Raw genomic sequence first — 27,124 nt, 5'->3', positions numbered from 1 at the left:
AGGTTATTAAAAATGGCAATGTTCAGTGGTAACTGTTGTAACCCGTTGGGCAACAGTAATCATGTGTGGCTCAGCAGTTCCATAACAGCACAATGTGTGGACATAACATCTCTCACTATTACAGATAACCTATATTCCTAAAGGAAACCAGTGAGACAAGACTTTCCTATGTTTTCTTCAACCTAATAGATACCCCTGGATGTCTACTATGTCCTTTATGAAATCCGTCAACAGCCCATAACATTAAGTACAGTACTATATCGTTATCTGGAATGTTCATACTGGAAATGATTCCATCTTTATTAATTGTGTCCAAACCACATTTTTTAGTTAAAGATCAACATCTACCAACTCCAAGAAATGAAGAATTACTGCAGAAAAAATTTAATTCTTTCTCTGAAACAGCTTCCATTGCTTGGCCTATGGACTGCAGTACTTTGTCAACATAATCATTCACAGAAGAAGCATCTTTCTTTGCTTTAACACTGTAAACATTTTGCAGTTTTATATATGCACACCAAAATCTGCAATCATTTAAGAAGTTATGCCTCAAACAGGCATCTTTGGTCCTCCTTGGCCACACAGTCATTTAAGGCATAAGCTGAAATCCAAAGGATGGTGTCTATTTGCTGATATTCAAGCAGCAATCATCATTAAATATATCTTCAATATTGATTGGAGTCTGAGTTATATTTATTGCTGTGTTTATATTTTTAATAGCTTCTTCAAAATTCACTTCTGGAGCCCCAATTTCATTCTTTAGAACCCCTTATCTAATCACATATCTAAAGTCCTCTTTTTCTTTATACATTTTAGGTGTTCATCCATTTGTTTCACTGTTCCACTGTGCTAAATATTTAGCGATTATTATAATCTGTGGAGTGTGGCTATGGACATTTTCCCCCCATATGATCCAAATCATAAGACTGAAAATGTTCTCTCAGCTCAGGAAATGGTTTATCCAGTTGTAGATCTTCCAGTGCATCATCTGGGTAAAATTCCATTATCTGGATGTTCTTTTATAATGATCCTCCTATAGCCAACTAGCCGTATATCCTCTACAGATTAAAAGAGCCATTTAAGAACTCCAGAGGACATCAGCCAAAGGTAGTAATGTACTTTCGGGGAGCCTAGCTGCAACCATAGTAGTAAAGCTACAGGAAAAAGAAAGGTCATTGTTCAGAAGATTTTCTAAACTCACTTCCACAAATTTTCAGACCCATTGTCATTTAATTGTTATAAGAATTCCATGACAACTTGATCTTGGTTCTTGCTGATATTGCTTCTTTGTAAGAAAAAATGTTTTCAACATCTCTGCTTATCTCATATCCATCAATAATTATAAATGAATCAGTACTGAGAGTACCAAGTTCTTAAGAATTGCGGTTCCTGTGGCTGTTGCATTTATTAGGCAAACATGAGCAGACACTAATTACTCCATGATTACTCCATAATCTTGCCCATGATTACTCCATAAACTCAGTAACCCTGTCCCCCAGAAAAAAGCCAAGACCCTGCAAAGTGCCACAATCACCTCCTGCAGTATTTTTTTTAATCAGAAACACTTTTCTTTTTTTCCAGCTTTATTGAGATGTAATTGACATATAACATTGTGTAAGTTTAAGGTGTACAGCATGTTGATTTGATACAGTGAAATCCATTTTTAATATTTTAATGCAGTACAGGGTGAGATAGAAATGAAATTTCACTGTGAACATTTCTGTCCATATGTTTGGTTATTCCATTGATATTGAATGTTTCCTTGATATTCTTGTTTACTGAGCCCCACAGGTGAGAAAGAAAGGTCCCAAAGGGATAAGAATATACTAGTTATCTTGGGGAAAAAAAAAAAAAACTCTTCAATTCTGATTTCATTTTAAGACCATTTTGTAATAGATAATGAAATCTTCAGTATAAACTGTGTAAACTCTCTAAACTACAAAGAATCTTCAACTTATACCTTTGTCATGTAGTCATTTGGCAGTTGGCATTAGGCTACTATAATGCAATCATATTGCTACTTGTTCATTATCAATGCATGAATCATTATATCTGTAAATAAATATGATCTTTTTCATATCTTTTCCCTTTTTTATGTCTAGTGTTAGTAATATGTATAACATTTACAGTGTTTTGTATCATATAAGACAATATTGATGTAGGTACCGACAGACAATTCATCTTGTAAACAGGCAAAGTAAACTTACAGTATAGATAAATACAGTATAGTACTATAAATGTATTTTGTCTTCTTATGATTTCCTTAACAACATTTTATTTTCTCTAGCTTACTTTGCTGTAAGAATTCATATATAACACATATAACATACAAAATATGTGTTAATTGACTGTTTATGTTATGTGGCTTCCAGTCAACAGTAGGCTATTAGTAGTTAAGTTTTGGGGGAGTCAAAAGTTATCCTTGGATTTTTGACTATGTAGGGGATTCATGCCCCTAACCCCCGAGTTGTTCAAGGGTCAACTGTATTTGCATAATTTAGAATGGAAATGTGTTCATATGTCCATTATTATATTAAAACCAAATGTCCTTGTTAAAATGGTGACATTAATGAATCTCTATTAATTTTATAATTTTATCACAAATTCAGTGCCATGAATTTAAATAAAAGGAATATGAAAAATACATCAGTTTTTGGTTCTCATAACCAATGTCACTTATTTTTGCTGGAAGTATTTTCTCTACTGTGTTTTGTCCATGTTGAGAGAAATTTTTAAAATCATCACAGATAATAACCAGTTTAATCAGGAATTCAGCTTTAGGCATTTGAAAGAAAATTAAATTGGATTTCTTAGTATTTTGTTATTTGTCCTTCGTGCATAAGTTTGACAAATCATTTTATTATCGTTTGTCTCAATAATATACACTGCCCAGAAAGTAGTACATGCATATGTGGTGTGGTAAAGAACCTCTTCTTTAATGGCTTCAAGGAGATACTTGCCTTTTTTTTTTTTTGATCAGTTTTTATCAGCTTTAAAAAACCCTCTTAAGTCAAGGACATATGGGGTTATTTTCAGTCTCCAGATGCTTTAAACACCACTCTTCATAACCAGCAATATATATCTTATATAATTAATCTCAATGTGCACTATCAAAATATATTAGCAAAATATAAAGGGGGGGAGTAATACTTCAGTTTCTGTCCCAGATTGAATATCAAAGAGTATCACAGGATATATATAGAGAAACTGTATGTAAATTTTGCATACCTAAGTGTTGTAATAAATGTGTTCCTTGTGTGCTACATAGGAGAAGGATATCTGTGTCCTGCAAACAGGATGGTGGGCATGTTGAGTTCTGTATTCTGGAGTGGTGTTGAATTTATACTGGTGTATTTGCCTTATCACCCCATATCTGTGTAATAATGATGAAATATAATTTTTAGTGTAAAGAAGTGGGTCCTGTCTAAAACCAGGGTGTGTTCTGTGAGCAAGTCAGGAATGTTATATGTGCACAACTGAAGAAAAAAAGCATGCCATAAAAATTAAACTTGGTATCTCATCAGTTTACTCCATTCCGATTATTTTATCTTTGGTCTTCAGTAAGTTATTATTAGAGCAGCCCTGGACTAGCAGATGCCTCCCCACTCTGATTGTCTATGATGTACAGTACCCTGGTATTTCCCTTGAATGCCCTGCTCCTAGTAAATCCCATAGAGGTTTCCAGTAGAGACTTGAATTGGCCTTTGTTTCAATAGGTTCCCTTTCCTGTATTGCCCCATCATGTAATATTATTTTAATTTCTTTACTACAATATTAATTTTATATTTCATTTAACTTTTCTTTTTGGTTATCTCTACCATAAGAATGTAAACTCTCTGAGGGTACAGAATGCATTTGTCTTGTTTTCTTCTGTATTCCTTGAGCCAAGGATGATAATTGGCATATAATTAACACCAACTATTATTTTGGAATGATCAGACAAGTCTGTTGAATACTAGATACTTACAATAAGTAACTGGCAGTACCAGGATTCAAAGAAATACAGTTCCTCTGGAGCCAAGACCTCTTATCGGTATTCTGTAAATCATGACCTCATAACTCAAGGTTACTGACTTTCCCTTATCCTAATTCACACTCTCCAAATGCCAAATTGTCATACCAGTTTTGAACAAACCCAGCCCTGTAGGGGTGAGGAATTACTAGGAGTTTTCATGTTTAAGGTAGAGGCACATTCTCTGAGTAGATCTGAGTCTGAGCAGGGAAGGCATGTATTCTTTGAGCTATGCTAGTTTCTAACCCAGATTAGACAGTGCCAGACTCACAGAGGGGCACCCATCTCTTCACTGACACACTAAACCGCTGTGATCCTTGAATTCTCCTGGGCTGGGCCTGAGTTCAGCTATTGGGAAATATGACCTCAAACAAAAAGTTACTGAGCACCTATAAAGACTTTTATGCAATTATAAGCTTAATATCAGATGTTAAAATAGTTAACACAAGAATAACTTGAATTATTAAAGGTCGTGTGTAAAATTTTAAATTCTACTGACATACTAGAGTCTGCAGATAACATCTGGAGAGCTGAATTTTTCTTTCATGCAAATACTTATTAAGGACACACTATTTCTTAGGCAGTGCTCCAGCACTGAGAAAGGTGTACAGTTGTTATTACTATACTTCACATAATGATATTGTGATATTACATTGACCAATCATTTCCTCCTTCACAAGGGAAGAAAATAAACACATGATTTGTTTGTTTTGATTTTGCAAAGTTTCAATAGGATATTTCTGGTATACAATACATTGATTTTATTGATTAGTCTCATAACACTATTAGAAAAACTACCAAGTTATTTACACTCCATTTTGTTGATTTGCAATTTCATTGATTAAGTGCAAAGAGGGACATGAATCAGATTGTTCATATCTGTTTTCTAGGTTCAGACCTTCCAGTGAAGTTACTAATACACAGTTACATTAAATAAAGTTTTCTGCTTCATAGAATGCATTAAGGCATCTGGATGACAACTTGGATGAACTCTAAGCTCTTTTTCATGTTATCTTACTTTCTAATTCATTTTCAGTCTCCCCAAAATACTAATTTATTTCTAGTTTGAACTCCAGATCTCATGATCTTTCTTACTTCTGTTTTCATACCCATACCCCAAACAACCAGTTACCAAATATTATCAATTTTGGAAATATATTCTAATTCCTTATTTTTTCACAGTTCTCACTTCTAATGTTCCAATTTCAACTGGAGTCCTACCTTGCATACAGGTTTGTCTCCTCTCAAAACACTCCCACAATATTTTTGAATTACCCTTTTTAGAACAGGGGTCAAAAGTTGATTTATATCACCTCTAAAAAAATAAAATCAAAGCACTTGTTCAGCAAGGCGTCCAAGGACATTTGTGACCTGCTCCAACCTAACTTTGTAGTCTCATATCCTGTCCCTTTCCTGTGACTCCTTCAGCTTGTAATCCCAGCCCTGCCCCTCACACACATTCTAGGATTTCCTTAAAATGACACACATTTTCACATATTTCCTTTAATGTGACATATAATTCTTTCTATCATTCCTTTCAGACTCTACTTTATTAATCTCTACTCAAACCTCAAAACCAATATCTCATTCTGGTTCTCTGCTAAACAACTTTGTATGAAACTCCATGGGGAGAAACTTCTTATGCTACTGTGTGTATTAATGTATTCAAGGTTTCCATGCTTTTTAAAAAGGGTTTCTTCCTTTTGTTTATCTCACTATGCTGAAAGCTCCTTGAGGGTATACACCAAGAATTATTATTTTCTTGTGATTCCACGAAAACATGAGAAGGCCTAGACTATATAAAACACTAAATAAATGTCAAATGAGTGAATTAGACCCATTTTCATTCTTGTTTTCCTTCAAACGTCCACCATCTCTGGTGAATTAAATGTATGATTAATTTTAATTTAATACTTGTCTAGAAAGCAAAGAATATAGCTCTCATTTTCTACACCTAACATCATCTCCTCAGCTTTATTAACGTTTCAAAGAGAAAAATCTTCACTGTGGGAACATTTTTACTGGAAGAAGATCTAAGTGTAAAGCAACTCTGAAACTTAACTTTGTAATAGACATAGTTGTTCATAAAAAGTTACGGTTCTTAAATAAGTCATTGCAAGGAGAAAAAAAACATCTCATTGAAATTTGGAAGACGAAAAAAATCTGGCTTTTGGGAAGGTGATATGAATCAGATTAACAAAAGAATCACATTATATGCCATAAAGGTTTTATGTGCTATAAAATGTGAAGAGTAATTCAAAGTTGTGAATTGACACAGACAAAATTCTAAAGAAACCCGTAAAAGTTTTGAACCCTAGTCATCACTATAAATTTACATTCCACTAAGAGTTTCTATGCATATGTCTCAAAAAATAGGTCCAGTGACTAAATTGGTTGGGTATTCTAGGCATTCAGTGTTTGGGTATTTGAGATATGAGGCAACTACTACTCACCTATCATCCTTGATAAGAACATTTTTTAACTCATCTAGAAATATGGTACCACTTTTCACTCACATATGGTTAGTCATTATCTCCCCATCAACAGAAAAATATAAATTAAAATGTCTTAATGAATAAAGAAGCCTTTTGAAAAGTGTATTCTCACCACTGTTGAGAAGCAGTTCTCTCCAAGATATTTCTACATTACCTTGTGACGGAGTTTGTTCCCAAGGAGGTTTGCATAGCAGACAGCTGCGGAAACTAGAGGTAGTTTCTCCCTCTTGGTCTGAAGGCAGATATACTTCTGAACTAGGATAATAAAGATAATGCCTCCCTGCCAGGCAAAGGTTGTTCAGGTTTCTCTTTATAAAAATGGGGGTATGGGGTTACAAAGCTTGGGTTCCTCAGTTGTATTATAGATCAACTGTGCATTGTTCACCTGGGCCTGTTTCCTATCTTCCCCATGGGACTTGGGGACAGGGGAAAAGAAACACAAAGCTCCTGCTGCCTGCTGCAGAGTGAATATTAAACTGTTGAAATCCATTTGGTCCACTGCTTCTTTACTGGCACAGTATATGGAAATGTGGGAGTGACGTGGCAGCTGCCACTGTCACTGCTGCTTGACCACTAGAAAACATTGCTTCCCTGGATTCATTTCCTGGCACTTCTGTACCTCACAGTCTATGCTCCAGTTTGTAGATTTCCATACATTCTGGGCTTACACCCTTTTTCCCTTTCTACTGTCCTTATATCTGCTTGGCCCTGATTACCTTCTTTGCAAAGTAAATTATATTGTCTTCTCCCTATGAAAATTTTCCTGACTTTTACAGGTACCAGGGTTTATATAAGTCATAGGCCCCTACTGTATTTTTTAGCAGATCTATATTTTATGTATTATTATTTTATTTTTCGTTATTTGCATTTATGCAAGATACATATACTGAAACAATTGAGCAACTGTTTTATGGCAATCAGTAACAGGTACTGGAGAAGGGTTAATAAACAAAACAGACACAGTTTCTAATCTCTGGAACCTTACAGAGAGTTGGAAAAGGCACACATTGTAAATTAACAATGATAATATTCATAATTGATTCATAAAGGTGGATATAGGGATATATGACAAGGGAATGAAACAATACAAGTTCCACTCTTGGAAGGCTTCTCTGTGGACAAGATTCCTCAGCTGAGGCCTGAAGGGAAAGTAGAAATAACTCACAGAAAAACCTGATAGACCTTGTCTAACATAGAACATAGCATCTGGCCGATACTAAGTAAAGATTTGAGGACCGAAACAAACAATTTTTTTTTCCATTTTTAATATGCTCTCCTCTAAACTTATGTATGTTTCTGAATTTTCCTGTTACATGTAGTCACATCTCTGCAGTCCACAAAACCTCGGTGTTTGATCTCTCCAAAATAAATGCTGAGTGCTGATTATGGGCCAGTTATAATTCTTGGCTCTGGGAAAACAGAAGAAACCAAGACAAATGCATACTGTACCCTCAAACAGTTTACATATTTGTGTGGTAATGACAGACCAAAAAATAAATAAATAAATTTAAATGTAATATAAAATGAGACTTGTAACAGAAAAATAAGAGAGTTATATGATGCAGATTAAAGAAAGGGTTGGTAGTGATGGATAAGGTGATGAAGAAAGACATTTTTAAGCAGATGCTTTCTGAGCTAAAAAACTAAATGGTGAGGATCCAGTCAAATAAACTATCAGTTTATGTTTCCCGTTCTGTAAAGTTGGAACAATGATATCTGCTTTATAAAGTTGCTCTGAGAACTTGTAAAAAGCTAACATAGGTGAAATGAATAATAAGGCATTTGTAAGCAGGCCAACGAGGTCAGAGCAGTAGCTTGTTTGGAATTGTGACCCTATTTTCTTGAGATGACTCTGCTACTCTATAAACATAAACAGTCATTAGTTTCATAGTGAAACTGTTCTTGTACCTTTCATGACCCCAAACCTTGCTAGTCCTATTAAACAGGATTTGTGTTATAGACTTGCCCTTGTTTAGTTGGTTACTAGCTGTTTGCTCCCATGAACCTGTAACTGGCTTTCTTAAAAAAATAAAGTTAAAAAAAATCTTCTAATTTTCCTGTAGTTTCTTCCTTGCATTGTTTGCATCAAACATTTCAGTTTGCAAAAGACATTCTAGTAAGAAGAGAGCACACCTTTTGAGGTTACTTGAAGGTACAATAAAGGTGAATGGTTAAGAAGATGATGAGAACTATAGGTAGGATGTAAGGAGATGTAAGAGAGATCAATGTTTCCAAACCTTTTTTTACGACAAGGCAAATACAGGAAACGATGGTATTATATATAAGCCATTGTGTATGTAAAGATTCTAATGACAGGATAAAATGTTTATGAGTTAATATTAGTAATAAAAGTAGAATATACATTTGGAGGTTAATAGTTTGCGTGTCCATTGGTAGGTTGCTCAATCCCTATTTCCTTTCTTTCAGTGTGACACCCAGTTGATTCAAGAGTGTTTGTTTGTTTGTTTGTTTATCAACTTTACTGAGTATAATTGACAAATAGAATTGTGATATATTTAAAGTGCAGAAAGTGATGAGTTGATGTACATCTGTGTTGTAAAAGGATTCCCACTACTGAGTTAATTAACACATCCATCACCTCACATTAGAGTATTAGCTCTTAATAGTACTGTCAGAACATCCCTTTCATCCTTTCCCATTCTTTGTGATTTGTGTTGTCTTTTAGGAACTTAGGACCCAAGAGATATGTCTGATCCAACCATGTTGTCTTGACTTCAATAATGACCACCCTCAATGAACCAAGGGCCACTGTCAGGGGTCTCAGCTGTCTATCTTACCAGCCATTATTCCTTATTGATTGCAATTAGATCTAGGGCAGTATTCCTCCATCTTACTTCTCTTTATTTTGCAGAAACAAAGCTTTAAGCAAAATCAAGACATTTTCAAATCCTTACATTTAGCTGGAAGATCTTTGCAGTAGATTTAATGATTTTTTATGTTACAACAATCATAATTATTGTTTGCCTCCAAACAAGCTTTAGTATACATATTACAAAATCCTTGTTATCTTTTTCTTTAAGTAAGGGAAGCTTGTTAGTAAATATTCTCCATAAGTTGAAGAAGATACAGGGTCTTATTTATTTATCAAGTATTCTATTGAGTGAGGTTCAGTGTGAAGCACTATTCTCAATAGATCTGGCAATAAAGCAGTGAAGAAGACAGACACTATCCTGTAAGTCTGTGTATGAATGTTTATGTATTATGTATGTGCAATCTATCTATACATTGATATAAATATATTGCATGTAATATATGCTATATAGTATATTACCCTACATATGGTACACAGAATAGTGTCCTCACAAAGTGTCTGCACATACATCCCCTAAACCACAGAGTTTGTGTATATGTTACCTTCCATGGCAAAAGGGACTTTGCAGATATAATCTAGCTAAGGATATTGAGGTGGAGGAATTAGCCTGGGTTATCTAGATGGACCCAATGTAATCACGAGTCCTTATAAGAAGGAAGTAATAGAGGCAATGTAAGAGAGAAGGTGAAGTGATGATGGAAGAAAAGGGAAAGGTGAAAAGTGAGAATGGCCTTTCAAAGATGGATAGGAAAGGAAACAGATTCTCCCTAGAGCTTCCAGAAGGAGCCATCCTGCTGACACCTTCATTTTAGGACCTCTGATCTCTAGAAATATAGGATACTAAATTTGTGTTGTTTAAGTCACTAAGATTGTGGTAAACAGAAAATTAATACAATATAAAAGTTACATTATATGTAGACACCATGTGTTACAATATATATTATACATAATAAGTATATTAGTATATATACATGCGATATCCACCATACTGTATACTATATGCTATCTATACTATGGAGACTATATAATACACATGAAATACAAAAACTTAGTTATGTTTACACAAAAACATACACACAAATTCTCATAGCAAATTTATTTGTAATAGTATCAAAATAGAAACAGCACATATGCCCTTCAATGGGCAAATGATTAAACAAACTGTAGTACATCCAAGCTATGAAATACTACTCAGCAATAAATAATAAACCTGCAAAAACCTGGATGAAACTCCAGGGAATTATGCTGAGTTTAAAAAGCCAACTCCAGAAGTTTACATACTGTATGATTCTATATATATAACAACTTTGAATTGACAAAAATGGTAGCAATGGAGAACATGTTAGTGATTGCCAGGGGTCAGGAACGTGGTAGGAGAGGGTAGTGGATGTGCCTATGTGAAGACAATAGGGAGGATCATGTGGTGACGGAAGGATTCTCAGTCTTGAGTGTATCAAATCTGATGTCCTGGCTATGATATTGCACTATAGTTATGCAAGATGTTACCTTCGGGTAAAATGGTTCAAAAGTATACGAGATCTTTCTATATTATTCTTGTAACTGCATATGCATTTACAATTATGTGCTAAAAAGTTTAATTTAAACAAAAACAATATGTACATAGCAGTTCTTCAGTAAAGTTTAGGTGCCTTCCTGCAAAAAAAAAAAAATTGAAACAACTGGATATTTCCATTTATGATGTTGGAGAATATTTGGAGATGTTATTATTTGGAAAACATGTTTTGTTAGAGAAAAATCTCTGGGGTGAAATTTAGAAACTGAAGGTTGTGACTGTTGCTGTGTCACTAATGAACAGTGATCCAAGGAATGAGTTATTTAACTCATTGTACTTCACTTTCATCATGTCAAGTATGTGTGGATTTATTTAGATGATCTTAAAGTTTGCTTCAGTTGAAGATATGGCACATCAGTCTGGCAGCTGGTGGAGGGGTTAACCTATAACCCTCAGGCTTGTGGTAAAATGGGGCTACTGGTTTCTGTGAGTATGCACATGTCCCATGAGTGTCACTTGCCTAGGAGAACTCTCTTGACAAGCTCTGTGAGTGGGGGGATGCTTTCTTTCTCTTTCCAATCTTCCTGAGTATGATTTGTATTTATTGCTCTGGCCAGTTTTAGGCACCCTCCCTGGTCAAGCCATAAACTTAGGAATTCTGTTAATTTCAGTGATTCCACAAGCAATTTAAATGGTGCATTCATTCAAAACTGGCCTTACATAAAAGATGAATAGTAAGAAAAAAATGCTAGTAAATTAAATTAAAATTAAAAATTTAACTTTTCTTTACTTGGAACATTAAATAGTAATAAAAACACACGAAACACCGAAGACCCTGAAGAAAGGAAAATGGCCCACTAATGGCATTTTCCCACTCCTAGTTTTTAAATAAGGGGTTCTACATTTTCTTTTTGTACTGGGTCCTGCAAATTATGTATCCAGCCTTGGAGGAGTCCAAGATTTTACTGTAGATATTGCCCATTCTCTGTATCCTAATAAAAATGTCCTACCTGTGAAATTCTTGAATGCTAAAATGTATCCTAAGAGAGTTAAAGAATATACTTTCTGAGCAAGTGACCCTGTTTAATAGTTAATTAAAAATAGAGGAACTAAATATTGCTTAGGGCAGAATAAAATACTGCTTAAGAGAGCTGACATATTGTCTCATTCTGGAACACCTATGATGCTTGTATGAGGAGCCCAGAAGATGTCCCACAGTATCATTAAAGTCATGTTGGCATGAAGGTGTCGAAGCATGTGGGACCTCCTATTAAAAACTATAATCCCTTTGATTTTAAAATAAAACAAGAAGACTGAGAAAATATCCAACATGAAATGTATTGCATAGGGGACTTCCCTGGTGGTGCAGTAGTTAAGGATCCACCTGCCAATGCAGGGGACATGGGTTCGAGCCCTGGTCCAGGAAGATCCCACATACCACGGAGTAACTAACCCCGTGAGCCACAACTACTGAGCCTGCACTCTAGAACTGACAAGCCACAACTACTGAGCCTGTGCGCCACAACTACTGAAGCCCACGCATTTAGAGCCTGTGCTCTGCAACAAGAGAAGCCACCACAATGAGAAGCCCACGCACCGCAACCCCCACTTGCTGCAACCAGAGGAAGACCGCACGCAGCAACAAAGACCCAACACAGCCAAAAAGAAATAAAGAAATTGCTTCTCTAAAAAATATATATATATATATATATATATATATATATATATATATATATATATATATATATATATATTACATAAAAGGGTATATAGTCTTGATGAACTTGAGCCCACAGATGATATGGAATGATGGATGACTGATTTCCAAATTTATGTGGTGTGGCTTATCAGTCAGACACCTTGGACTTGTGTTGTTAATTTTCTGTGACTCCTAATTTGCTCAGGAAATAGAATTATTTCCTGAAAAAGAGTCTTGAGTTTTTCCTTATAGGTTGTTCTTAGAGGAGCAAGGTAGGTTAGTGCTTTCTTAATTCATTATTTCTCAAGGTCTTATTTATAGGCCACTTTCAGAGAATCATCAAAAAAACCTTGATAAACAACATGTGCTGAACATATACTGAACAGCTACTGTGTGCTAAGCTCTGTCATGGACCCTAGTGATAACGTGGAAAAGGTAAACTTCTTGCTCACATGGAGCTTATATCCCGAAAGAGGAGTCAGACATCAGTTAAGTAATTACATAAACACACATAAAATTACTACTGAGAGGAAGCTATACAGTGTGAGAGGGAACTTATAATTAAGGTATCTGATTGAGCCTAGAAAGTCAGAGAATACCTACCTGTAGAAGGGAGAGTTTTAACTAACATCTAAAATAGAACTAGGAATTTACTCAGTGAAGCAAGAAGGAAAAGGTGTTTCAGGTGCAAAGAATAGTATATGACAAGGACTTTTGTCAGGAGGAAGCATTGCAGGCAAAAAGGAAGGGCTGGAGCCGAAAGACAAAAGGGGAACCTGGTGCAAGTTGAGGTGGAAGGGATGGGCAGGGACTCAATTGTGCAAATTCTTGTGGGTAATGGCATGGACTCTGTTTCACAATCAACAATTTTTTAGGATGGGGTCTGGGATTCTGCATTTATAACAAGTATTCCAGTGGTCCTTACCTATATTAATTAAAATTTAAGAGTTCTGGTCTGTGAAAAATTCTTGGTGACTGTCATTAGAAACTCAGACATGGTGGCTAACCCATTAATGTTAGGGGCAACTGTGAAGGAATACCTCTGGGTTATGGTGGCCATTCTCCAGGCCATAGGAAATTTCCTAGTATGATGTATCTCTTAGAATTTAGCTGGATTCCAAAGCCTGAGTCCACAGCAAGGCTCTTTCCTTTTCTGCTCTCGTTGGAGGTCACATGTGCCCCATATCTCCCATAATGATGGCAGCATTTGGGTGATGGTGAATACAAACTATTGGAATTATCGATGTGCTTTTCATTGTTAAACACTTTATGCACTTAGATTCTGTTGCAGGTAGCTTAAGATTATTTTTTAAATTGCTTTCGTATACATCCACTATTTTTACTGTTTTATTGAAATGATAAAAATTCTCATGTACAAGTTTTTGGAGTGCAAAAAAATGCTCATGATAAAACACCTAAATAATATCTGAGCAAAAATAATTCTTGGTATCCCTGTTTTTTATCCCCTGCTCAGCAGGTGCTTTTCAGTTATCATCCCTGTAGCAGAAAAATGTGTCCCTTATTATTGCCTATCTTGCTGGGTAAATTGGTGAATTTTTATCAGCCTCTGAGTGGTGTGTCATAACCCAGATGAACAACAGAGCAAAATTCAAAATTATGATGTCTCAGTGTCAGTCTAGCATTTATTTTCCATAAGCCAGATGTAGAGGGAAGGCGGCTACCAAGTGATGCTGGAAAACCCATACGTGGGAATAAGGGTCAAGAGGGCCAGAGAGAAAAGTCAATTTGATCTTTCCTTATTGTTAGTTTAATGTGTTCATTTAAAAAAAAAAGTTCAGATTAATACAAAGTCAACAGTGAGAGTGAAATGGAACGCTTAAGATCACTCTAGGTAAGAGAACAGTGAGTGGCTCTGGCTTTCAACTTCACATCAAAGGGGAAGATCAAGAAAATCAATGTGCCCTTCTGTGCCTTTTTAAGGCGAGCACCTGACATGATAAATCCCCATTAATTTCTTCAGAGAAAAGCTGACTGCTGAGAAAGAAAAGTTCCATTACTAACTCTTGCATTCCCTGTGAAAAGAAGAGAAGAGGGAGACAGATATGCTTGAGAGGTCTGCTCCAGAGGGCAAACAAATAAGAGGTAATGAAGGAATGGCAACCTGAAAAGGAAATTCGAATTGAGAAAGGTGCTGGGTAGAGAGAATGCTTAGCAAAGCTTTAGTAGAAGTAAAGGAGTGGGAGGTTGATCACCAGATGAAAGGTGATGGTGTGACAGTCAATCCTGAGGAACAAGTGAAGGGGTCCAGAATATGCGTGGCAAAAAATTTATTTTGAGCAGAAGACATTTGAGTTCCTGAAGTCTCTCATCTGCCTAAAAGCAGAGCCTCCCAAAAGAACACAAAAACCTCCATTGCCACAGATGCCTTCCCCAGGAGCAACCAGAGAAGATGGTTGACTCTTATCACTGGAGATAAGAAGCCTCCACACCCCACTAAACAGCCATTCTCCTATATATTCTGCTAAAGGACCGTATCTTTCCAAAACATCATTTGTTTGCCCTTTTGTGCCCTTCTTGTCCTCCTCAAATTCTACCCACATCTTTGAGTCACATTTTTTCTGTGAACTCTCATGTGTAAATGATTAAATTTGTCTTTTCTCTTGAAAATCTGGTTTTTGTCATTTTTTTAATATAAATTTATTTATGTATTTATTTATTTTGGGCTGTGTTGGGTCTTTGTTGCTGTGCGGGCTTTCTCTAGTTGCAGCAAGCGGGGACTACTCTTTGTTGCAGTGTGCATGCTTCTCATTGCGGCGGCTTCTCTTGTTGTGGGCAATGGGCTCTAGGCGCATGGGCTTCAGTAGTTGTGGCACGCAGGCTCAGTAGTTGTGGCTCATGGGCTCTAGAGCGCAGGCTCAGTAGTTGTGGCACACTGTCTTAGTTGCTCCGCAGCATGTGGTATCTTCCCAGACCAGGGCTCGAACCCATGTGCCCTGCATTGGCACATGGATTCTTAACCACTGCGCCACCAAGGAAGTCCGGTTTTCGTCAGTTTAATTCTCAGTTCCCAAGTGTGAATCCAACAGGATATAGGAAAAGCTTTTTCTTCCCAACAGAAGCAAATGGAAAACTCCAGACTGGGAAGAAGAAATCACAGAAATAGCACAAGAAACTTAGGCGTCTTTCTACCAAGAAAAGGAATTTAAGTTAAAAAGTCAGCAGGTCAAAATGCTTGATTCATATGTACATATAAGTATTAACAGATAATGGGAAACAGGTTATTTTTTAAATGTCTCCCTGCCCTACACAAGGAGCAAAGCTGTAAATAAAGCATTCACCCCTTGAGACAATTGCTGTGACAAACTCACACCCAGGACAGCTGGACACTGCAATGGAATTGAAATGATTCTCTGCAAAATGAAATGTTTACAGATGCATGCATAAATGAATGAATAATTAATATTTGTATAATGTGCATTATATGCCACATATAAGATATTTGCACCTATTGCATGTTGTAATCTTTACAATAATCCTAGGAGTTAGGTAATATTTTTTACCCTTTATAGGGATGAAGAAACTGGGGTTTAGTAATATGCCCCGAATCCCATGGCTACTACAAAAAAGCAGAACTGGAAATCAGGCCCGAAAGGTATGTTTCAAGACCTGCTAACTGTTATGCTCTACTGTTTCTCTAATGAATGAATGAAGAAACTAAAGACTGACATTTATAACTACTGTGGTATATTGAAGTTATTTGTTATCTATCATCTGGACAAATAAAAACTCCTTGATAAAAATACAATATCCTACTCACCTCTGTTGTCCCAGTGTAGCACAATCTCTGGAACAGAGTTTGAGCTCCAATAAAAGAAAAAAATTATTTAACTTTAGTCATTGTCCAGAGAGGTTGGACCTAAATGGGCAGGAAATTCATGTGAACAGTGTATTTTTAGGCATCATAGATGAAAATAAATGGACTCTTAACTGCAGACGAAACTTTGGAATATCCCTCAGATACCTGCTTGAAAAAAAAATCACTAAACAAGATGGAAAAAAGAAGAAATGTATGAGAGGAATAACACATATCTTTACCAAAGAAATGTTACTGACATATACTATGTAAGATCTTAATTATTCCAGATGTTTTCCGAGTAACCAAATGACTTATCATTAAGATTAAACAGGAATAGCAGGTAAGCCTATAAACAAAGAGATCATTTCATTCTACAGAATTAAAGGAGAAACTGAATTTCTTATTTCTTGTAGTTTATTATACATCCTTTCAAAAACCCCATAGGAAGAACCAGAAATCATGCTCTCTCTGTTTTTCTCTTTTGTATAACACTCATGAGGTTTGTTTATTTATTTATTCATTTATTTAAATTGAAGTATAGTTGATTTACAACGTTGTGTTAGTTTCAGGTGTACAGCAAAGTAACTCAGTTATATATCTATATATCTATATATCTATATCTATATCTATATCTATATATATATATATATTCTTTTCCATTATGGTTTATTACAGGATATTGAATATAGTTCCTTGTGCTATACAGTACGACCTTGTTGTTTATCTATTTTATATATAGCAGTTTGTATCTGCTAATCCCAAACTCCTAATTTATCCTTCCCCCACCCCCTTTCCCCCTTGGTAACTATAAGTTTGTTTTCTATGTCGGTGAGTCTGTTTCTGTTTCATAAATAAGTTCATTTGTGTCATATTTTAATTCCACATATAAGTGATATAATATGATATCTGTCTTTCTCTTTTTGACTTACTTCACTTAGTATAATAATCTCTAGGTCCATCCATGTGTTTATTTTTTTATCATTGTAAAACATGAATAACTTAAAACTTGCAAACATTTTTAAGTGCAGTGTTCAGTGACATTAAATGCATTCACATGGTTGTGCAACCAACACATGAGATTTAAGTTTAATTGTATCACATTTTCAGAAATTTTAAAAGAATGTTTAAGTACATATAGAAAAGTGCACATGTAAGTATCCAGCTTGAGTATTGTTCATCAACTGAGCACAACCATGCAACCGGGACCCATATCAAGTAATACATTACAAGCACTCCAAATACTGTACTCACAGGTATGCTTAATAAATATTTGTTGAACAAATAAGTAAATGAATGAGTAAAATAAGGATGTCTCTGCCCTGGAGGAGATTTAACTTTAATATCTATAAATATTCAAAGCAAAAAGAAATCAAACCCCCTCTGTAAGGTGAATGTCCTTACTCATAGGAAATCCACAGTAAAGTCTTACTTTACTTATTACTTTGGGGTGATAAGGCAGAACACCATATACTCAAATAGTCCAGGATAAAGCAAAACATTTTCTTTGTACTACTATATGTTTGAGATTGTTAGAAAAAGGAGGAGGAGGAGGAAGGGTGGGGGGAGGAAGAAGAAGAAGGAGAAGGAAAAGAGAATGTCTTTAAAAGCATTTAATATTTTCAAGGATGGTGGGCAGAATTTAAATTCCTGAGTGTTTTAAGTTACCCTTCCTTCTACCTGTATTATATCTGTTTCCTACCCTTCTCCACCTTGACTCCTACCATTCCTGAAGTATAATAGGGATTCCTTGTAGCTTTGCACCAAATTTTAATCTTTTTAACGTGTGTGTGTATACTCAGCAAGCATACAACATATAAATTGCCAGATGATTATCTATTAAGTAATATTTTTTAAAGATTTATGTTCAACAGCACAAACTGACAACATTCTAGGCTTGCTTGCCCAAGCAGTGATTACTCAGGATGCATTGGGATCTTGTTTAAAGCCTCTGAATAAATGGGACACAGTGTACCCCCTTTTTTTTTTTTTTTTTTTTTTGCTGTACTCGGGCCTCTCACCGCTGAGGCCCCTCCCGCTGCGGAGCACAGGCTCCGGACGCACAGGCCCAGCGGCCATGGCCCATGGGCCCAGCCGCTCTGCGGCATGTGGGATCTTCCAGGACCGGGGCACGAACCCGTGTCCCCCGCAACAGCAGGCGGACTCCCAACCACTGCGCCACCAGGGAAGCTCCCACAGTGTACCCCTTTAACTTGTATTCATGGATTGTCTGAACATTGAGACAGGTGTTAAAAGAAGTCCATCAATAACGGATGACATCTGGAATGAGGACAAAAGAGATGATCATCAGGGTTATGAATAAAAAGTATCAGGGTAACAACTGCTCTTCATCCTTTAAAGGACATATGAGGAAAAACTCATACTGGAAAATTTATCCAGCTAGAAACATACAGCAGCTTAATCCACAATAAATGGATTCAAGCCTTGAAGAGAGAGGCATCAAATTTTGGATTCCAGATTTGCCACCTACAAACTCTTGTTACTTTGGCAGTTTGTTCCAACTTTCAGTTTCTCAATTCTCTCATCTATAAAGTGGGTGTATTTTGAGAGTTGTCATGAGGCTAAATGGCTTTGTGATATTATCATATACTAAGAAATGTATATTTGTCTTTGTCCCTGGTTCCTGGTGCAGAGTTCCTAGAACCCTTGTAATTTCCTGTGTGATAGGAGTGCTAGAAGCATTTTTATAATAATATGTGGTGTTAGTCTCTAGGTTCTGACAAAAGAGCTTCTAAGACTCTTGGAATCTCCAGAATGATAATAGTATCATATGTATGATAATGAGATGATTGGTGGCTGGGGTCCTCTAGATAGTTTCAGGACCGATGCTGGTCCCCAGGAAAACCGAGGCAAGATGAGAGAGTTGGAACTTTCAGCCCCACCCCCATCCAACCTTTGAGAAGAGGAGAGGGGCTGGAGGTTAAGTTCATCACCAATGGCCAATGACTTAATGAATCATGCCTATGTAATGAACCCTCCATGAAAAACCTTAAATGATAGGATTTGGATAACTTCTGAGAGAAGGTTCTGAGAGAGTAACACATCTAGGGAAGGCATGGAAGTTCTGTGCTTCTTCTCCTGTGCCTTGACCTATGTATGCATCTCTTGCATTTGTCTATTCCTGAATTGTATCTTCAATAATAAACCAGTGATAGGAAGTAACCTGTTTCCCTGAGTTCTGTGACTGTTTCTAGCAAACTGTCAAACCAAAGCAGGGGAGAATGGCAACCCCTAATTTATAGCCCATCAGTCAGAATTATGGGAAGCCCAGGACTTGTGATCTGGCATCTGAAGTGAGGACAGTCTTGTGGGACTGGGTCTTCAACTTGTGGGAATCTGATGCTAAATCAAGATGAATTAAGTTAAGCTGGAACATCTAGCTGGTGTCTGGAGAGTTTAAAAATTGTCAGTGTGAGGAAAAACCTCACACATTTGTTGTCAAAAGTGTTCTGTGGATAAAACATATCTCAGTAAGTATGTAATGATTTACTTTGGATTTTTAGTAATATGTGCTCAATATATTCTAATTATCTCCATTGCTCCCCAACTTAGTATTTGTGCTTTCCAGTTATTAGAGTATTTGTGTTTTATCTCCATAATTCCCCCCTGTGAGTTGTTACCTGATTCTTTCTAATCAAGAAACTAGACTCAGGATGTAGTTTCATGATTTTTGTATAAGGGAAATAATAACAATAGCTAATATTTATTAAGGACATAAATGTCAGGTAATACAAAAAGCCTTTTAGGTACCATAATGCTATATGTTATATGCTCCTATTTTTCTCACTTAACTTGCAAACTTATACTTAGAAAAAAATGTACATTATTTTTTCAAGATTATATCATCAATATATAGTAGAGCCAAGACAAATGCAAGACTGTTTGATCCAATAAATGTGTTTTTGCTATTATTATTAATGGCAATGATAACTCCATTACTGTACAGGTCTTGTACAAAGTGTTTTCCTACCACCTTGTGAAGGGGATATGAATTACATTATTTTATGGTTCAAATCATTGTAACTTTTTATTAACAGCTAAGGGAATTGTGACTCAAATAGATGGAGCCCTTATCCAAGATCATTGATCAGCTGGGACACAGCCTGAGTTAGCTGGAGCTGGTTTCATACTGCTAGTAAGAGTAGATTATCCACCTCTTTTATCAATTATGCATTCAGTAGAATCATATTGGGAGCTTGAAATCAGCCATGGTGGGAATGTTTACACCAAGAAAATTGGCAAAAACTACAAAGGCTTCCTCCCTTCCCAGAACTGGCTTACCAGCACACCACTGACATAGCCATTTGAAAAAGGTAGCCTAAACTAGCATAGAGAGAGAAAATGATCAGAGAGAATTACTTCTTTACAGTGCACTGTTTGTTTATTGACATTAGCTTGATGTGTAATTGTATGTGCATGTGTGTATTGTTTAATGTCTATGTATCCACTCCTCATCAGACTATAAAGTCCAAGATGGTAGGAATTGTATTTAAGTTACCTACAAATGTTAAGTGCCTATTATAGTCCCTAACTTATAGTAGGCATTCAATGAATGGATTTTGAAAGAATATAGCATGTTTAATTGACATATAATCTCTCTCTCTCTCTCTCTCTCTCTCTCTCTCTCTCTATATATATATATATATATATATATATATATATATATATATATATGCAGGAGTTTATGTCAAATTTTTAGAGACCAAGTAGGGTAAATACAATCCATTGTATAATTTGTACTTACTGAAGTTGAGTAGATGTATAAAAAGTCACTAACATTCTCTTTATTCAGTGTTTCAGTGTACTAGTTTTATTATGTTTATTTTAGTAAACTAACATTTCCACAACCCATTTCTTCAAAAATTCTTCATTAATCCATTTCTTTGAGAATTTTCAGAGACCTACGTCTTGCTGCTTAAGAAACTATGCAAATAAAAGTGGCTTAATTATAACTGATTATAATTCTGATTTTTTTAATGTTAACCACATTATATATGAATTTTATACGTGAGATCAATACTATCTTTTTCATATTTGAAGTGAGATGCTCAAGATCAGATATCTCACCTTATTCTTTGTATACTTGATACATGGTTCTACTTCATCAAAGAAGTAGAATTTGGTCTGGTCCTTAAAGAGTTAGTTATATTTAGTGTTGCAAGGGAATGACCATTTCATGAAAGAAGAATAAAAGTCTGGGTCACAAAATGCCAGGTTAATGTAGAGTTGTTCTACTTTCCTTGGTCATATCTATTCATTTCTTCTCCCAAATTTCTGTTTTTCCTGGGTGTTAGATGAGAGGCCGTGTAGGACAGTGGCTAAGATAAAAGACCCCAGAGCCATAGTGCCTGCTTTGAAATCACAGCTCTCTCATGAATGCTGTTATGCAAATCCCATAACCTCTTCATGATTCACTATAACTGTAGATAATAATAGAACCTACTTCAAAGAGTTCATTGAAGAGTTAGATGACTTAATAAATGAAAAGCACTTAGAACAGTGCCTGAAACACAGAAAACACTCAGCATACTTAGTAGTTATTAGAGAACAAGATCACAGAGGCTGCCTGTATGTGATAGCAATTCCCTCCTTTACATTTGGAGCTTGTTGCTCTGTTTGGTACCGTGAAATGTAACAGCATTTCATTTAACCACTGGCTAATTCCAACAGAGCTCAATATGATAAATCTGATGCCCGTAAACTTCAGCCTTAAATTTAGGGTGAAATGCTGGGCTCACTTCAAAATGGATGGGAACTATAGTTCAATGCAATAACTATTCATGTTTTTCCATCTTCCTTATATGAGGTTTTTACTCTCTTAGGTTATTTGTCATCTAAGAATGATATGTCCAGGCTCAAATATTCTTAAATACCTCATAAATAATACAAAAGCTGCATCTTCATTTACCAGCTTGTTTCTTTACATGTACGTTATGCAGAAAGCTTCAGTTAACAGTTCTAATAAAAACAATAACAAAATCTAAGAAACAACCTTGAGTTTACAGCACAATCAATTATTAAGTAGGTGACATCTTATAAATTACAGTTAATTGTCACTGTAGCAACATAAAAACATATGCCATAAAAACTTCAATTAACCCAGAGGTCACCAAAGGAATAATTATCCATTATATTTGTTTGGAACTTTTTACATTAAAAAAATCGCATCATACCTCAACCTCAACATTTGTCAGAAAAGGTGTGGGTTATTACATCCATTTCAAAAATGAAGAGTTGAAGATATAAAGAACTGAGGTGATACACACAGACTCTAAGGGGTATAAAATTAAATAATTAGATCTATTTCTGCCACAGTGAAATATCCAGCCCTGTGACTACCCTATAGTAGGAACATAATAAATATTTATTGAATAGAGGGATTAAAGAACATGTGTGTGAATGAATGAGTAAATTTATTTACTTACCTGCTTATCTATTTTTTTTATTGTAAGATCCAGAGAAAATCAATACTTGTAGGATTTACATAAAAATTTTAGCTGAAATCTGGTCCAGTGAACTTCAGAGTGGATAGTGTTCAGTTTGTTCAAAATAGAATGTATCAAGCTGTAAAAATGGAAACACAACTGTGTTGTATTGTGTAAAGATTGTTCAAGGAGGGCCTGTTCATAAGACTGAGGTGAAGCCAAGACTAAATAGTGTTCATAACTGTTTCTATTAAATTACAGGGACATGGTATGGGTTTAATTGGGAGGAGAGCTGGCTGGGCCAGGACAAAGTATAATAAGGATAACCTGAGGCTGCTTGAGATGCAGGATGGGAGGGAGAGTGGAGGATTGGTAGGGAGTGTGTGGGAATGAGGAGCTTGGAGATCTACAGTGTAATCCAGGAATGGAGCCAAAGTCAAAAACGGAGGTGCTAAAGCTCAGGTCTGTGGTGAAATGGGCAATTAACTCAGAGCCAAAGACTAAGAGCAGGTTGAAATAGAGGAATGAAAGTGGTCATGAAAGGTGAGAGGACACAGTGTCTTGCTGACTTCATGGCTTTGGGTAAATTGGCAATATCTGCTGCCTTGTGGGATCAGACAGTTCTGTCAATGTTCAGACCATTAAAAATTAGAAATTTTGCCTTGCCTATGTAGCATCTGCTAAACAAAAAGCTTAAAACCATTAATATAAGTGCAGAGATCCATTTTTTAGCATCTAAGATCTATTTTTAAGAAATGTGCTTTATTGAGATAGGGCAGTCAAGTCAGGATGTACCTTTAATTTCTATAGACACAATGTTTTGTTTTGATATGCATTATAGTAAGAGGAGCCAGCATATGAATACAGAGATGTGGTCTTTGGCTCAAGAGATAATAACCATCCTTGCTTCCTGCCCAATCTGAGCATTTCAGGTCTGTGTTTCAAAGTGAGATAGGCTTTGCTTCTGGGCCAAGACACTCCAAACCCTGTCACATTGGCTCTCTTCTCATTGTCACGCTGTCATATACAAAAGAGGATGATGCTTAAATTTTTCAATGCCAACTGGCTGATTCCACTCCTGACACAACATTCAATGCCATGACTTCCTATTCTATGGTGACAGAGAAGTAAAGAGTCAGCCAAGATGATTGCAAATAACCCATAGAAAGAGCCATTTTGTCTATAGTCTTGTTTTAAAATCAAATTACTTATAACTTTTTTCACTGTCATCCTAGGAAAGTTTTCCTATTGTATTAGTTAAGTTCATATATTAAAAATTATCACTTGAATGTCATCTCTGTGTTGGTAACTATGCTAAGCACTGTGTATAAAGTATGCATTGATATATGAATATATTAAAATTAAAATCACTAATAGATTATATGAAGAAAACTATCAATGTGGTGATAGGGAATAATGGGGTGATGAAGGTGAGGGAACCAAGGACCCTGGCAAGCAAATTCAGAGTGACAAATATGAAAAAAAAATTGTGTGTGTGTACATATTTCCTATGTTTTATGTATTCAGTACCCTTCTCCCCATATTCCACCACCCCTTTCTCCTAGTTCTTTTAGATTTTTATCCCGTGTTAGACAACTTGACAAGATGAGGTCAATGCAAAGAAATTGCAAGTTTGTCTTATTTCTAACATCCCTAGAGACCATAGTAGCTGTTTCCATTACAGATGTTTTTACTTCTTATAAATATCACAAAATGTGAGATTGCTTAAACAGCCATTATAGCAATATATAATTTTGTCTTAATGATAAGTATTAGCTCTGTCACACATGAGCAGAAAGCATACTACAAGGTACTCTGAAGGACCTAGTTATGGTCCTTACCCTCAAAATTCTGATCATTTACTGGAAAGCTTTATAAACAGGAAAAAAAATGAAGAATTATTTTAAAAAATGTATTTCTGACTTCAGGTTTCTGATTCCCATCGAGAAGTTTGGAAATTGCTGTTCTGTCTAAACGACAAGTACAAAGCTGAACAGACTGAAAAAATCAACTCTTCTTGGATGCATAAGAGGTGAAGATACAGGTCAAACCATTGCCCCCAAAATTGGAGAGACAGGTGAACACAGGGAATCACAGCATACTAGAGCAGACTCACAAGTGAAAACACTGTGGGAACCAGTACCAGGGTGGAAAAACCTGAAATGAAATTAATTGCTGGAAGCTCAGTGTGGACAAGTCTGAGAGTTAAAAACCCCAGAGGACTTAATCATAGGGGTACACCACACTTTTGTGAGTTTTACCTGCAGGAGCTTGACCAGGTTTTCACAATAAATGTCAGAGAAAAATTCCCTCATGCTTCTAGCAAGGAGAAAGGGAAATGAACCATTTTGAAACATGCCATAGCACTCTACTCTTCTTAACAAGGCCTGCATCCAGGAGTTAACTGGAGCCTAAACTGCTGGAGTATTACCAGCGACTGACTGGGAGAAGGGGAATATTCAACTCCAGCTCCCTCTAACCATCCTGTTCCACCTAAGGAAAAAAAAAAAAAAACAACTCTGAGAAACACTTGGAAAGTTCAGAGTCCAGAGGCATAAGCTCACTAAAAGACTGAGAGTTAATCATAGGACAACAAAACACTTCCCCTCCCCCAACGCCTTGCCACCATGTTACTAAAGGCCTATTTACAGCAGTTCCTTTAACCTGGTACATCATGCCTGGTTATGAAGAAAAACATGCTAGGCACACTAAAAGACACACGCACACGCAAAAAAAGGAATAGAGCAAGCACCAGAACCACATGGCAGTGATGTTGGAATTATCAGACTGTGAACTTAAAACAATTAACATCTTAAGGACTTTAATGGGTAAGTAGAAGCACTCAAGGATAGATAGGCAGTGTCAGCAGAGAGATAGAAATTCTAAGAAATAACCAAAAAGAGATGTTAGACATGAAAATCACTGTAACCAAAATTAAGAATGCCTTTGTTGGGCTTATGAATAGACTGAACGTGGCTGAGGAAAGAATCTCCAAGCTAGAGGGTACGTTAATAGAATCCTTGAAACTAAAAAGAAAAGAGAACAAAGTCTGGAAAAAAAAAAGGAACATCAAAGGACTGTGGTTCAGCTACAAGGGCACAACATACATGTAATGGGAATACCAGATAAAGAAGAAAGAAAGGAACACTAAGTATTTGAAACAAAAACAACTGAGAATTTTCCCAAATTAATGTCAGACACAAAACCACAGATCTAGGAAGCTCAGAGAACACGAAGCATGATGCATGCCAAAAGCTACACCAAGGCATATTATTTTCAAACTACAGAAAATTAAAAGTAAGGGAAAAATTTTGAAAGAATCCAGAGGGGAAAAAAACACCTTACCTGTGAAGAACAGAAATAAGAATTACATCCAACTTCTCAGAAGCCATGCAAGCAGGAAGAGAGTGTAGTGACATATTTAAAGCGTTGAGAGAGAAAAAAAATTAACCTAAAATCCTGTACCATGAAATTGATCCTTCAAAATTGAAGGAAAAATAGACATTCTCAGAAAAACAAAATTTGAGGAATTTGTTGCCAGTAGACCTGCCTCACAAAAATGTTAACAGAAGTTCTTTAGAGGGAGGAAAATATCATAGCTCAGAAAGTCTGATCTATGTAAAGAAGAGCATCAAAGAAAGAATAAGCAAAGGTAAAATGAAAACATCTTATTTTTCTTATCCATGGTTGATCTAATAGATAGCACTTTGTCTAAAATAATAATACTAACAATGTATTCAATTTCATATATGCTTATATATAAATGAAATGAATGATAGCAATGGTACAAGGAATGGGAGTTAGGATTATTTTGTTATTTTAAGGTGTTCACACTACCTATGAAGCAGTATAGTGTTATTTGAAAGTGCACTTGGGTCAACTGTAAATGTGCAAACTCTATGGCAACCATTTAAAAAAAGTAAAAAAGAAAAAAGTTTTAACTGATATGAAAAGATAGAAAATGGAATCATGTAAAATGCTCACTTAAAATCACAAAAAGCAGCCATCAAGCTTATGGAGGGCAAGTATACCCTTGACCATCCTGCAAAGGCTACAGGAAGTCCACTTGCTGGTGTGCATGAATTCCAACTTCACACACGACCAGTCTCACCACCAGCATCTTGTGGAGACTCACCATCCATTTACAGGGTTCGTGCCATGCACTAACATGTAATACAAATAGTAATGGAGATAATACTGTTGCCAGAAAAATGGGTGCAGGAAGACAGTCATGTCGCAGGTCTCAAATGAGTCCCTGGGACTGGCCATCAAGTAAGGGTCCTTGGCTTCATGCAGGAAAGAATTCAGAGTG

General features: G+C 36.1%; 1 pseudogene across 1 annotated transcript in view; it reads right to left on the bottom strand.

The window, feature by feature from the left end:
• Positions 1–622: 622 nt before the first annotated feature.
• The window catches only part of LOC308620814 (NEDD8-activating enzyme E1 regulatory subunit-like), a 33,654-nt pseudogene continuing 7,152 nt past the window's right edge, over positions 623–27,124 (bottom strand). The window contains exons 2-4 of the transcript in view: positions 6,662–6,815; positions 1,263–1,428; positions 623–1,191 (exon numbers count right to left, since the gene is read on the bottom strand). The product of the transcript in view is annotated as an NEDD8-activating enzyme E1 regulatory subunit-like (transcript). The remainder of the gene's footprint in view (positions 1,192–1,262; positions 1,429–6,661; positions 6,816–27,124) is intronic.

The sequence above is a fragment of the Mesoplodon bidens genome (genome assembly GCF_964165515.1).
Source record: "Mesoplodon bidens genome assembly, chromosome: 7".
In the NCBI taxonomy this organism is placed as follows: Eukaryota; Metazoa; Chordata; class Mammalia; order Artiodactyla; family Ziphiidae; genus Mesoplodon; species Mesoplodon bidens.
The sequence above is the reverse complement of the archived record's forward strand: the minus strand, read 5'-3'. Positions and strand labels throughout refer to the sequence as shown.